The 12,134-nt window shown below is 39.3% G+C and overlaps 1 protein-coding gene across 2 annotated transcripts in view; it reads right to left on the bottom strand.

Annotated features, from left to right (window-relative positions):
* Positions 1-6,537, bottom strand: part of LOC124144707 (phospholipid scramblase 2-like) — a 31,732-nt gene extending 25,195 nt beyond the window's left edge. Inside the window, exon 1 of one of the 2 annotated variants that reach the window (XM_046514244.2) lies at positions 6,385-6,537. The gene's annotated coding sequence lies outside the window, so the exon portion shown is untranslated. Of the gene's footprint in view, positions 1-612; positions 634-6,384 lie in introns of those variants that run through there. The other variant, XM_048391545.1, reaches the window with a different exon arrangement.
* Positions 6,538-12,134: the final 5,597 nt, after the last annotated feature.

Here is a 12,134-nt window from a genome sequence, read left to right as displayed (position 1 = left end):
GCTGTATACACTGCATCTCTCCATAGCCACTGTCATGTTTCTAACGTGACATCACAACAGGTATCATCATTTATACCACACTGCTGGTCTCGTTGCCATGGTTTCTGTTGTTTAAACAGTAGGTATCTTGACTGATACACCTCTCCTTTCCACTTACAATCACGTAAAAAGCTACAATTTCTGATGCTTTTTACCATGTTAATAATGATGTTATTTACCATGTTACTTATGGTGTTTTTTACCATGTTTTTAATGTTCCTTATCATGTTAATAATGATGTTATTTACCATGTTATTAATGATGTTATCTACCATGTTATTTATGGTGCTATTTACCATGCTATTAATAATCTATTTGCCAAGCATTCAGACCAGCATATCTGATATCTGTATCTTGAAAATGAACCAAAACATCAAGTTCTAAATATACATAAAGTAAGACCATGCCCTTACTGTGTTACGGATATTTATACACCCTGTCACTTCTGATCACATGGCATTTAGACCTGAAAGGGAGAACCATTTAGGGAATATTTGTGTTCTGTGTGGATTTTCATTTGTACAAATCAAAATTTCCGAATGTAGATGGTATAGAAATAAAGCCAAATCTTACTAAAAAGACAACCTCCGATTGGCTCAGGAACCCACGCATTCAAATTAGCAGGTGAAAGTTCACTTCCGGTTCACTTCCGGTTCACTTCCGGTTCACCATATGGAGGTGGCCTCAGATCTTCGTATAAGAGTAAAAGATTTTAATTTGATTGCTTAAACATGTTAAACATGATAAATGCTTTTTTCACAATTACAATTGAGATGTGTATAAAATTAAAATAAAAATCAAGAGAAAAAATCAATATTTCTGCCATTGACACAAACAAAATCCTCTTCTTGACAAAATTGATATGATTATGATCATGTAAACATTAAATGCCTACATAAAACCCAGTGACAATAAAAAAAAGTTCCTACACGTCCATGTAATTTATCCTTGAGTCAGAATGACACCAATACCAACTTGATAACAGTAGGTTTACATGACTGTACAGTCAATTAAACAATTCCTCTGATCACAATGCTATATGTATAGTGAAGTACTTCAAGTTCAAGTGTATGAATAACCATCACAAACATACTACGATCAATAGGAGAATGCTGAAGGCAGCTGTATTCCAGATGGCGTACTTGTGAGAGCACATTCACAAGCAAATCAATAGGTAGTTCGTAAGCGATTTCAACTTTAGGTTGCTTGGCTTGGTTGGTTTGTTGTTTAACGCCGCACTCAGCTCATGATATCAATCACTGGATTCAACTATTTACATGCCATCGTCATATAAGACACAGGAAGAATGTTATTGAGTGCAACATTCAACAAGAAGCAATCAAACATTAATGCCAATCGCTGTCATGACTTATGATTCGTTTGTTAATCATTTTGTAAATATGAACTTACGCCCATCACTAATACAATGTTTGATGTTTGTTTGTTTGTTGTTTAATGCCGCACTCAGCTATATTCCAGCTATATGATGGCAGTCTGTAAAAAATCTAGTCTGGACCAGACAATCCAGTGACTGACATCATGAGCATCGATCCACGCAATTGGGATGCAATGACATGCATCAACCAAGTCAGCAAGCCTGACCACCCGATCCCGTTAGTCGCCTCTTACAACAAGCATAGTTTTCTTTTACGGCAAGCATGGGTTGCTGAAGACGTATTCTACCCCGGATCTTCACAGGTGTCAACTTTTAATAGGAATATGTAACATATCACACATTCTGAGATATTATGGGTGAAGGATGAAAGAGTTTGACAACACTTTAAGTAAGGTCATTCTATATCCAGTGATTTATCTAGAATTCCAAATTGGGCATTTGTGACCAACTCTTGTTATTCCGGGACAAACCGAATAGCGACTTGTGCCCAGCTCATGGCCATTTTTGCATGTTTTGCGACCGGGTTCCTTCTTAGCGCAAACGGGCATACCTAAAACAATTGTCAACTCGTTGCGTAATGGTTCACTTACATTTCCCCATATATTATATATATTTCAGATGCAATTTAAAACACATCTGGACATGCAGAATTATACTGTATGATTGAACACATTTAACTGTGTCTTTGGATTATTTCTAGATGCAAGACATATGTAAAATCAAAAAATATTTCTGAGGGATTCTTTGATGAAGAACTTGAAATAATGGGCGCATTCTGATTGGTTTGTCGTATTTTCACACATAACATCCATCGATAGGGGGGACGAGTCTTCTTGCAGGTTACGGAAAGGGGTGAGTGGTGACGAATGCAAATTGGGCAGACAAATTGGACAAAAAGCATAATTTTGGACAAAATTGTGATTTTCTCTGAGTCATCACTACTCCGCTTTACTGCTCACAGGTGAATATGGCATTGAAAGCAAAAATGTAAAGCTAAACATTAAAGCCATTTCTTGTTATTGGTCCTGTACAAATTTATGAATATCAATACAATACTACCATATTTCCTTGAGTATAGTGAACACTTTATTTTCAGAAAGTGAAGCAGCGCAGAGGGGGTGCGTATTATACACGTCACCATAAGATTTCAGGCATCCCCCCCCATGGGAAAACAAAGAATCCAGCATGTATACTGGAAATCTAGTGTCAACCATGTCAACAAACAGAATAAAATACAGACACGTTTGTTTGTCCTATTTTCATATTTCAGATAGTAATAATAAATATATGGTAATAATTCAGTGCCACAGAAATGTTTACATATATTAGACTACCATGGTTAGGATGCATGAGGCAAGTGTTACATGTTTACCATTTCAGTGAAACCCATGGTCAAGGATAGAAACAAAACCTAATAATCCATCCATTAAAGAGAGAAATTTGTGATGTCTGAAGTTGATCTATTTCTGAAATATTCAAAAATGAGAGTTAACCTTCAGGGCTGGATTCAGCTATATAAAACATGCTCCAGTGCCACCCATTATTGAAAAATGCAACTTAATATTTATGTCTACATGCAACAATTGCATATCCACAGTGTTCCTGTTTACCAGTAATTACCAGTTTTTTACCAGTAGAATTAGCCTTGGACCGGTAATTCATGTGACTGCCAGTCCCTGTGGACTGGCAAATAGAGTACCTTATAAATCTTTGTTGTTGAACAAAACATCGGCATTATTCATATAAGTATATTTTTCTAAGAAAGTCAGCTTGTCTGTCACCATCAGGATTTCCCCTTGTCAAGTATAGTGGAAGGAAATAACATTTTGCCTTGCTTCGAGGTTAAATATTTATTTTAAGCGACTTAGTCACGTAATATTAAAACAAGAGTCATCAGAAAGATGACATATCCCCCCGGCAGCTGTCTGTAAAGTAACCACTAGTAAATGTGCAATTCTTTATGTAATGAGTCAACAGTTGAATGTTCTTTAAGAAACATACATTGTTTACCCACTGAATGGTTTTCGAATTCTGGCCCGGAAACAAACCCGTTCCCCAATGGAGTCTAGGTCCAACTTCTTTCCATAAAAATTGTAAAAAATATAAATACGTATAAAAACTTTTATCAAAAGGCACCACTTCAGTATGTGCCTGATAGCTTTGCCAAGTTTCAATCAAATACACTGAATGGTTTTCGAATTCTGCCCCGGAAACGAACCCCATCCCCAATTGAGTCTATGTCCAACTTCATTCCATAAAAATTTAAAAAAATAAAAATTAGAAAAATCCCAAAATATCAAAAGGCACCACTTCAGTATGTGCCTGATAGATTTGCCAAGTTTCGAACAAATACACCAATGGTTTTCAAATTCTGCCCCAGAAACGAACCCCATCCCCAATTGAGTCTATGTCCAACTTCATTCCATAAAAATTTTAAAAAATAAAAATTAGAAAAATCCCAAAATATCAAAAGGCACCACTTCAGTATGTGCCTGATAGATTTGCCAAGTTTCGATCAAATACACTGAATGGTTTTCGAATTCTGCCCCGGAAAAGGAAATGATTACGGACGGACAGACAGACAGACTGGCTGATCGCTATATCCCCCCGCATTATATGCCGGAGGGATAAAAAGGAGAAATTTGTGACTGGACTTTGTGTGAATGACATGTAGATCTAACTAAGTTACTTCAGAGACAACTTCATTGCATTAAACATGATGTTGATGAAATTAAAACCAGGTAATTTTCATACATTGTTTTGTTTGTTGAAAGTTTGGACTGACTGACAAAAATTGGTGGGGATTTTTAGAGTTGCCAATCCACCAGGTCAGTTTCAAAAGTCAGCAGGAACACTGATCAAAAGTTTTCAGGATTGCTTCTTGACTAACCATTACTTGTAGCAGCTTTGTGGATGACTAAGACCCCAAGGCTACAAGTTACAAGGAAGCAAACATCAACTTGCCAAACACAGAGCTGAAGGATGAGCTGAAGGAGCAGTGATGCTGATATTCATGAGCACTGACTGGCATTGAGTTGTGATTCCGAACTGTAGCTTTATCTATCACTGAAGATAAACACTGAATCACATTATGATATTTATATTATACATCTAATGATAAATCATTATGCATTACCACTATATGCATCTTCCCGGGGCAAGAGAGTTAACTGACTTTAAAAGTCCAGTTTCCACCCTTGCCGAACTAGGCTGGAATTACTGGGCTCGATCGTAGCGCCACCAGTGGCTATTACCAGTTATGTTCCTTCTAAGCCTCTCCTATGGATCAATCAGATTCCACCTCTCATATCACTTGCGTTTGCTTCACACAAAATGGTGGCGCCCAGTCTGGACGATCTGATCAATGATCAAGATCTATATTATGATAAAACGGATCTTACATCGCGAAATGCATCAAATCACGTGAGCACCTTGATTAAAAACGTGAAAAGGTTTGGAAAATATCTGATGACGAGTTGGCGGTGCACATGCTTTGCATATCCTGCAATCGACCGATTGAGTTTATGAACCGGATTTCGATTTCATTGCGCAATTTTGATTGGACTATGCATAGACTTGTTAGTCCAGACAAAACGTAACTCCATAATACCAGCCTAGTTCGGTAAGGGTGGAAACAGGACTTTTATAGTCAGTTAACTCTCTTGCCTCGGGAAGATGCACAATATGATGGTTGCCATTGATGTCATTGATGCAAAAGTACTGTAACAGTAAGGTTCGTTTTGTTTGTTAGTTGGTTAACGCAGCACTCAGCAATATTCCAGCTATATGACGGCTCTCTGTAAATAATCGAGTATGGACCAGACAATCCAGTGATTGACATCATGAGCATCGATCCACACAATTGGGATACGATGACATGTATCACCCAAGTCAGCGAGCCTAACCACCCGATCCTGTTAGTCGCTTCTTACGACAAGCATAGTCCCCTTTTACAACAAGTATAGTCCCCTTTTACAACAAGCATAGTCCCCTTTTACGACCAGCATGGGTTGCTGAATAACAGTATACATAAGTACTAACTGTATCAGAGATTTGAGTTTTTATTTATTTAGGCTAGTGTATGTAGCAATGTTTCGACTTTGAACATTTTATTGGACAAGGAAGCAACATGGTTTGGTGCATATAAGTTTTCTTGTCACCATGCACCAGGTGCAACTTAAATCAAGATCCTTAAATCGAGCCCTGACCATGCTGACTGTACTACTAACATTGATCACAGGTAAATTTGTTTGTATTGTAAAAATAGACTGAATCTGAAGCGTTCGATAAACCTCAAAGATCTTACTTATATTCAGGAAGAATTGATGGATAGATGTATACATGTATGACTGAACTAAATGTGATCCAGACAGTTTATTTGCAATGATTGCCTCAGTGTTGTGGTTGGATGGATTACTGTAAAACAATGTTGTTGTTGTTGCTGTTGTTGGAACATTTTGCAACAGGTTATAACACAAATCATACATGAACACGCAGGGCTTAACATGCTTAACACACCGGCAAGGATTAAAACAGTTTCTGAAACGTGCACATATGTCGGATGAGTCAAAGGCATGCAAAACACGCATCTGACAGTGACAGTAGGGCGTGACGAACTCTCGTTTAATGATATATGAATTATGGTGTAGAATTATTCATGCGTGCGAAAATAACCGGTAATCTGTTCATACAGATCTTCCATCACAGAATATGCCATTAATCGGATTCAATGTTTTAAAAATTCGCATATAAACATTTTAGAAGGAGTGAGGGAGCCATACGATAACTAAACTGGTATAACTATAAAAATAAAAGGGTTTTGGCAATGGCCTAGATACTCCTACTGACGCTTCCATTGGCATGATTGGGCTACTTTTCATCATCACGTTTCATAGAGCATTCTTAAAGCCCCCACAAGACATTAAGATCGTATATGGACGTGCAGTTACCTTATTCTGTTGGCATAAAAAGCAGGAAGGCGGCCACAAGTTTGACAGTTATCCCGAGGGTGTGGCTTCGGTCCGACTTGGAAATGTCTAAAGTTATGGGCACGAAAGCTGTCGCAACCAGTTTGAGGTTAAGCGGTAAGAGTTATCCGCCCTTGATTAGTTTCCCACTGTTTCGCAAGAAGATAACAGCATGTGTACAGCTATTTGTTGTGTCATCAAGTCGGCGACTCATATGTACATGTAATATGACACATCTACAAACTTCCGATAAACATGACGTTACGCTGAAGAAGTATAAAGTAGACTTAATGTGAATAAGAGGACAAGTACTTGAAAGCGCCTTATTTATTTTAATGGGTGCGTTATCAGTAAATACTAACCGGGAAAAGATTGAGGGCGTTGTGCAAACACCTACATGATTAGATGATGTGTTATTGTGTATATACTTACCAACTATTCCATTATACAGAGGTTTTATGTTGTATGATCGTCATCACAATCCATGTCCTTTGGTCCTTGTAATGAAAGAAATAAAATCATCCACTGAATACATTACTTGTTGATCAAAATTTTAATAAAGGCTTTGATTTCCCTAAAGAAAGCATGTAATACCTACGTCACTATGTTAAGTGCACATTTTATTTTTTGTTAAGACTAACTCAGTACTGATATCCAACTTCTTTAAACATTTCTCCATCAACACAAAAACAATACATACCTCTGCGCGCACATGTGACTGGGTGTGGTGTCATGTCATTTTCGTTTCGTGATACAACTTTAAAATTTGTGAATGTCTCTCGTATCTGTCGACCTTAAAATACAGGTCACATACGAAGGTCAAATCAAGGTTTAATTACTTTATAACACGTGATTGCTGTATTAGAACAGATCGATACATTGTCCAATTTAAATCAATATATACATGTGTTTACTTTCACAATGTGTGCAGATGAAGATTTATTTTATCTTTTTTGTTTGTTTATTTCTTGATAACGTCGTACTCAGCAAAATTCCATCTATATGACAAATATAATATAGCAAATGACCGAATCTGGAGCAGACAAGCCTGTGATTGATGTTATGTTTCACGCTGTGTGGGTACGATAGCATGCTTTGTTGTTGTTGTTGTTGTTGTTGTTGTTTAACGCTGCACGCAGCAATATTCAAGGTATATGTCGGAGGTATGTAAATAATCGAGTCTGGACAATCTAGTGATTCATATCATGAGCATCGGTCCACGCAATTGGGATACGATGACAGGCATCAACCGAGTCAGCATGTCAGATTATTTACAGACCGCGGTCATCACAGTAAAACAAATCTAATTCTGTTTTAGCAAACAAAAGGTTTTTGTTCTTTGAATGAAAATAAGCGTGATGTATATTAATTAATATACCAATGTGGTCTTTCCATGGCGTCGGCTGAAACATTAAACAGGCCAAAACATCACAAGAATAGTTGTAATCCAGTACATTTAATGATAAGACCATTATTTCATTAATAATGGGGCAAGATGAGTGAAATATCGGGTGAACTTGGGAATCTGAGGACTTGTTTACATATACTACCCATGTACAGTTAAGGAACACCCGATTCTATCATGTGACCACAAGTAATCCGTCATAAGCGTGGGAGGCGTGTATTTCAACACACGGCCTTTCAATTGTGAGTCACATTGTCACATGTCTGTGGTATTGCTGATCACAGGGGCACGGTTTGGGGGACGGTTTGCAGTCACAGAAAACAATATAACAAAGTCAGGGTCACTTGAACGCTACCCTTTCACCAGTCAGTAGAGAAAACGCACACAAACGTCATGACCAGCACATGAACGTGCTGATAATGGGGATGCATATGCATGTTCTCCCTATGAGAATGCGATGATGATGGGCATTGGTGGCCATGTCAACACATGCTCAAAAATCAATCCACACATGAATGATGTTGACAGAGCTATTGCTTGGAGTCAGGATTGCATCTCTATAGGTCAGGTGGCCGGGAGACTGCAGGTATCCCCATCTGTCATTGGCACCGTCCTATAGCCACTGTCAGACGTCCTTTCTCGGCGTCCAAGGTGTACCTCACAAGGTGATGACCGCTACCTTGTTCTCCTAGCCCCCAATCAGCGCACTACTATAGCAAACACCTTACAACGTGGTTATTACCAGACAGTGTTTTTGTTTGCTTGTTGTTTAACGCCGCACTCAGCAATATTCCAGCTATATGACGGCGGTCTGTAAATAATCGAGTCTGGACCAAACAATCCAGTGATTGACATCATGAGCATCGATCTACGCAAATGAGATACGATGACATGCCTCAACCAAGTCAGAGAGCCTGACCACCCGATCCCGTTGGTCGCCTCTTACGACAAGCATAGTCGCCTTTTACGGCAAGCATGGGTTGCTGAAGACCTATCCTACCCCGGATCTTCACGGGTCGCCAAATTGGTATACCCTTAAGGAACTTAATGCGAGAACATACCACACTCGTGTTCTCACCGACTATCTCAGACACATGTGTGTTCCCGTTATGCAGTGGCCTGCATATTCACCGGACCTGGCGCCAATAGAACGTCGGTGGGGTGTCTTGGGAACAGCAGTCCAAGACAACCATCCTCATCCGGACGACCTTAAGTGGGATTTCTTCACAAGAATGGCAGGCAAAACCATAAACAAAACTACAGGTGCTTGTCATGCAGTTCTGTGCGCGGCAGATGTCAGGACCGTGTTGCTATATAACTGAGGTGGCCATACCCGTAACTGAGATGAAATGGGGTTTAATGTCGCGTCCAAGATAATTGCACTTAAAGAGCGACGTGCATGCACGTGTGTTCGTTCGGATGCTTGTTCTAGTCCGGATAAATGACGATTTTTTAGTGCTAGCCCATTGAGAAATGCCGCAGTTTAACAAGAATACCCCACTTAAACATAATATACTGACCCCGAGCCGACCAGTCCTTGTTTTAGCTCCTAATGCCGAACGTCACGCAGTCAGGCTAATGAACTAGGCCTTGTCTTAAACGTTAGTTTGTGACGTTTGTTTGTGACCGTACATGAAGAACTGTTCTGCTTTCTTCCTCCTGTGTAATTTGAAGTTTAAATGTTTGACTTCTGATTTTAACTTTGCTATTGTGTCCATATATGATATTTTTCGTCTGATCGTGAGGACATGTTTGGGTTCTTTAACTTTGGGAGTTTTTATTAAATACTTACTATTTCGCTATTCATTCAATCTTTATGTAGTACGAAATATATTTTTTATACTTTGTGATGATACCTAAACGTACATGGTTTCAATACCGAAATTTGTGTTGAAACAGTTTTGTTCTACGTGAACAAAACAATACGACAATACATTGTAGCAAATTTCCATCTAGAGATTCAAGTTAGAATAACCAAGTGCTAAACATTGCGGAGTTATGCCACTTTCCTTTGTGCATGTGTATATCGCTCACTCGTTTAAGCCCTCGGACAGAAAAAATAATATTCTACATATCTGCGTAATTTAATAGTCAGAGGTAGACCCCTTCCGGCGCGATCGGAATTCTTGCATGCACATTCACATTTCAGAAGGTATTAAAATGTGCGATAAAAAAAGTAACTCGACATCGGTAATAAGGATTTTACGCATGCGCACCTATGACCGGATATGATACAGGTTGGTACCACTTTTTGGTCGCCGCCTGTTGGCTAAAAGCGCTGAGTGTGCGGAGCGTACCAAAAGTGGCACCAGTTTAGATTTGGCGTCTTCTAATTCCATTTAATTACGTTTTTCAACCAGACTGCAGCAAACGGCTCCCATTCGTTCAACAACATCACAACTTTACACGCAGAGATTGCCTAAGATCAAACTTAATATTTCTGAAATACCCATCGTCTAGATGTATTTGTATCCGCTATTTACATACTTCAGACCGAAAGGTATTTTGTATCTACTGATATATGACACAGGAGATCAGACATCCAGACGACCTCAGCTGACACTACAACTGCCTTTCTACGGTAACTGGGGTATCATTGGGTGTGGACAGCACCCGCAACTCATTCTTACACTTTACCATGCATGCGGAAGGTTATACTTTCCCCACTACTCGGAACATTCGGACCAGCAAAATACACCCCTATATCTACTGACCACATTCTTCACAGGGAAAGTCCAGCATATCATGGCTTTCTCAGAATGGAGCCCACGTGACCACGGACAGTTGTAGTGTGTAACCCATGTCCAGGCACCTTGGTCGTCTAGGTATAACCTATTTATGCTAAAGAACGTTTACAGTAAATCGAAGTCACCGTGTCAGACTATCGTTCATGTCCATGTGTTCGCTTCTAGATGCCTATATCAAATACATGGTTAACACTGTGTTTGTTTGTTTTGTTTGTTTTTTAACGCCGCACTCAGCAATATTTAGCTATATGATGACGGTCTGTAAATAATCGAGTCTGGACCAGACAGTCCAGTGATTGACATCATGAGCATCGATCTACGCAATTGAGATACGATGACATGCCTAATATAAAAATAATCTTCTACATATCTGCGTTATTTAATAGTCAGAGGAAGACCCCTTACGGCGCGATCGGAATTCTTGTACATTCACATTTCAGAAGGTATTAAAATGTGTGATAAAAAAGTAACTCGGCATCGGTAATAAGGATTTTACGCATGCGCACCTATGACCGGATATGATACAGGTTGGTACCACGTTTTGCCGCCGCCTGTTGGCTAAAAGCGCTAAGTGTGCGGAGCGTACCAAAAGTGGCACCAGTTTAGATTTGGCGTCTTCTACATCCATTTAATTACGTTTTTCAACCAGACTGCAGAAAACGGCTCCCATTCGTTCAACAACATCACAACTTTACACGCAGAGATTGCCTAAGATCAAACTTAATATTTCTGAAATACCCATCGTCTAGATGTATTTGTGTCCCTCTACGTACATATTTCAGACGGAAAGGTATTTTGTATCTACTGATATATGACACAGGAGATCAGACATCCAGACGACCTCAGCTGACACTACAACTGCCTTTCTACGGTAACTGGGGTATCATTGGGTGTGGACAGCACCGGCAACTCATTCTTACACTTCACCATGCATGCGGAAGGTTATACTTTCCCCACTACTCGGAACATTCGGACCAGCAAAATACACCCCTATATCTACTGACCACATTCTTCACAGGGAAAGTCCAGCATAACATGGCTTTCTCAGAATGGAGCCCACGTGACCACGGACAGTTGTAGTGTGTAACCCATGTCCAGGCACCTTGGTCGTCTAGGTATAACCTATTTATGCTAAAGAACGTTTACAGTAAATCGAAGTCACCGTGTCAGACTATCGTTCATGTCCATGTGTTCGCTTCTAAATGCCTATATCAAATACATGGTTAACACTGTGTTTGTTTGTTTTGTTTGTTGTTTAACGCCGCACTCAGCAATATTTAAGCTATATGATGACGGTCTTTAAATAATCGAGTCTGGACCAGACAATCCAGTGATTGACATCATGAGCATCGATCTACGCAATTGAGATACGATGACATGCCTAATATAAAAATAATCTTCTACATATCAGCGTTATTTAATAGTCAGAGGTAGACCCCTTACGGCGCGATCGGAATTCTTGCACATTCACATTTCAGAAGGTATTGAAATGTGTGATAAAAAAGTAACTCGACATCGGTAATAAGGATTTTATGCATGCGCACCTATGACCGGATATGATACAGGTTGGTACCACTTTT

The sequence above is a fragment of the Haliotis rufescens genome, unplaced genomic scaffold, assembly GCF_023055435.1.
Source record: "Haliotis rufescens isolate VD_foot unplaced genomic scaffold, xgHalRufe1.0.p SCAF_9, whole genome shotgun sequence".
Taxonomy (NCBI): Eukaryota; Metazoa; Mollusca; class Gastropoda; order Lepetellida; family Haliotidae; genus Haliotis; species Haliotis rufescens.
Note: the sequence above shows the minus strand (reverse complement) of the source record. Positions and strands in the feature narration are given on the sequence as shown.